General features: G+C 35.6%; 1 protein-coding gene across 1 annotated transcript in view; it reads right to left on the bottom strand.

Moving 5' to 3' along the window:
* The window catches only part of LOC137656361 (protein SpAN-like), a 173,921-nt gene that overhangs the window by 135,944 nt on the left and 34,580 nt on the right, over window positions 1-3,397 (bottom strand). The window lies entirely within an intron of this gene.

Here is a 3,397-nt window from a genome sequence, read left to right as displayed (position 1 = left end):
AAAAGGCAGAAGGGAGAGAGAGAGAGAGAGAGAGAGAGAGAGAGAGAGAGAGAGAGAGAGAGAGAGATAATATGTCCCCCAAAGAAAGAAATCTCAATAATATAAATAAGGCAGAACAGAGAGAGAGAGAGAGAGAGAGAGAGAGAGAGAGGAGAGAGAGAGAGAGAGAGAGTGTGTGTGTGTGTGTGTGTGTGTAATATGTACCCCAAAGAAAGAAATCTGAATAATATAAAAAATGCAGAACAGAGAGAGAGAGAGAGAGAGAGAGAGAGGAGAGAGAGAGAGAGAGAGAGAGAGAGACGCGTTATGGTCCTGATAAATAATTGCTTGTTGTTCTCCACGACATAAAGCGTAAAATACGAACTATGTAAATGTCAGAACTCCCACTTCAACTTTTATATCATTCGGTAATATTTTATTGAGTTTGACAATCCAATAAAACATGGAACAGCTTTAAGAATAATCTATGATTGAGTTTTTGTTGCTTATATTCATACTGCGAAGAGATTGAAATTTCAAAACATTTAGTTATTCAAATCAAATTACTATATGAATAGGAAGATCCAGGCATACATGGCTGAGATGATGAGTGGAGAAGTATTGATTTAAAAGCTCAAGATAGAGACGATTAGCGAAATCTAACCTACAGTGTTTAAAATTTGCATCAAATAATGGTAAATGCCTGGCAATATTCATTCAAAGATTTTCACCGTTTTAAAAACGGATATATTGACGTAAGGAGTGATATTAAGGTCACCAACCCGTAAAAGATGATAGCAAAGTATGGTGAGAATTACGGTCGCCCGTATTTTACTGAAATACGGTTCAGAACAGCATATTTTTACGGATAATTTCCGATTAAAATTACGGATTTTTTTTTTTTTTTTTTTTTAACACTATAGGTCCTTTGCGTCAATAGGCGTAGGAGGAGATGACGATGATGATGATAGGATGACTTCTACTATAAACGGCTTATGTATTGTGATTACCAGAAAAACAGAGAGGCCAGGAACGTTACCACAGGCCACCAACGTCCTGAGAATAACTTGCTATTAAATGGTGAAAGTTTTTCAATCGATTATCATTAAGGAAGACACCTTTTATTTTTAGGACATTTCTTATCTCTCTTATCATAATCATATAATAGTTATTATCATTGTATCTTAAATTCATTACTTCCGCCAACAAAGTTGGAAGGAGGTTATATTTTACCCCCCTGTTTGTGTGTTTGTTTGTGTGTGTGTTTGATTGTGAACAGCTTCCTGGCTACATTTTTAATCGTTGAGTAATGAAACTTACTTGGCCAAGTGGGTTAGTCACTGTCTGTACAAGTTTGCCGACCAGGGTTCGATTCCCGGCCGGAGCCAAGCTCTTGTCTTTGTGTGATTTCGCCTGGGGCTCTGATCCCGAGGTCGTTATGAGAATCCAGACATTAATGTATCAAAAATATATATGGCTTATTTGAATATGAAAAACACGTAAAAATGTGCAAAATTTATCATATATATATATATATATATATATATATATATATATATATATATATATATATATGTATATATATATATATATATATATATATATATATGTATATATATATATATATATATATATATATATATATATATATAATATATATATATGTCTATCTATATACATATATATACATACATACATATATATATGTATATATATATATATATATATATATATATATATATATATATATATATATATATATATATATATATATATAAAAGTAACCAGTTCTACATAGTTATTAAGGATTTTCTTAATTAAAAGACTAATTCAATTTCCCCATTACATAAAAAAATTGATGATCCAAAATCCCTTTTTCAACATTTACTTCATAAACTACCATCATCTCACCACGAGAGAGAGAGAGAGAGAGAGAGAGAGAGAGAGAGAGAGAGAGAGAGAGAGAGAGACTCTCTCCCTCTCCTCCCCAGATCATATCTGACTCAAATTGACTGGATGTTGACAGGTGATATTTCTCGAAAAGAGAAAATATTACTGGACGTCCATCAAACTGAAACCGTCATTTTTTTTTCTTTTTACCAGAAGACGTTTGAAGTTTCCATTGACTTTCGTCGCCCCAAAGGGAAGAGAGAAACCGATTTACCCTCATCTTTCTTTTATCTCAGCGCCAGAAATAAAAGGCGAATTCGAGAGGATTCTGGAATATTCAAGATGATGGTCGCAATATCTGTGGAGGGAGTTGACATGCCATTTTGTAGAGGGAGATGACTTTCCATTTGTAGAAGTCATTGGTGGTCTACTTTGCGGGGATAGTTGGTGTTCTATATCACTGAGGGGAGATAGATACCCATACTATATACGGAGTTCCTGTCTGACTTTATCGGAATTTGGTACTCCAATATGTAGGGGAAATAGGTGTGCAATTCTGTAGAGGGACTTAATGACTCTTTTTGCAGTTGGTCCCTCTATTAACGTGCTTTTCCCCATTTGTATGGGGGTAAGCAAGATTACCATCTTTTTGAAGTTGCTTCGTCTATTGGGTAGAGGGTACTCCCGATCGGCTGCCCTGCCTGACATCGCTTAGACCCCTGTACCGTATGTTCATGTGTTGTACCATTCACCAGCGTCCTACCTCCTAGCAGCGAGGAATCCTGGCGCCGTTAGGTCGACAGTTTGAGACGTGTGAGGTGTCTGTTCTTGTATCCGAATATGTGGTGTCTACATCTGGAGACGGAATTGTTGTCATTTGTAATTGGATTTGATGTGTCATTCCTTATATTCTGGTTAAGTTTGAATTATATTCTGTAGAGTGAGTTGGAATTGCAATAAGTTTAGTAAAATGGTCGCCTACTCTGAAGAGATAATTCTTTTCCTATTCTGTTACAGAATCTGTGTCCCATTCTATAAAATAAGTTGGTGTCCTATTGCCTACTCTAAAGAGAAATTCTTTTCCTATTCTGTTCAGAGAATCTGTGTCCCATTTTACAAAATAAGTTGGTGTCCTATTGCCTACTCTGAAGAGAAAATACATTCCCTATTCTGTTCAGAGAATCTGTGTCCTATTCCACAAAATAAGTTGGTGTCCTATTGCCTACTTTGAAGAGAAAATTATTTTCCTATTCTGTTCAGAGAATCTGTGTCCCATTCTACAAAATAAGTTGGTGTCCTATTGCCTACTCTGAAGAGAAATTCCTTTCCTATTCTGTTTAGAGAATCTGTGTCCCATTGTGCAAAGCAAGTTGGTGTCCTATTGCCTACTCTGAAGAGAAATTCTTTTCCTATTCTGTTAAGAGACTCTGTGTCTCATTCTACAAAATAAGTTGGTGTCCTATTGCCTACTCTGAAGAGAAATTCCTTTCCTATTCTGTTTAGAGAATCTGTGTCCCATTCTACAAAA

The sequence above is a fragment of the Palaemon carinicauda genome, chromosome 17 (genome assembly GCF_036898095.1).
Source record: "Palaemon carinicauda isolate YSFRI2023 chromosome 17, ASM3689809v2, whole genome shotgun sequence".
Lineage (NCBI taxonomy): Eukaryota > Metazoa > Arthropoda > Malacostraca > Decapoda > Palaemonidae > Palaemon > Palaemon carinicauda.
Note: the sequence above shows the minus strand (reverse complement) of the source record. Positions and strands in the feature narration are given on the sequence as shown.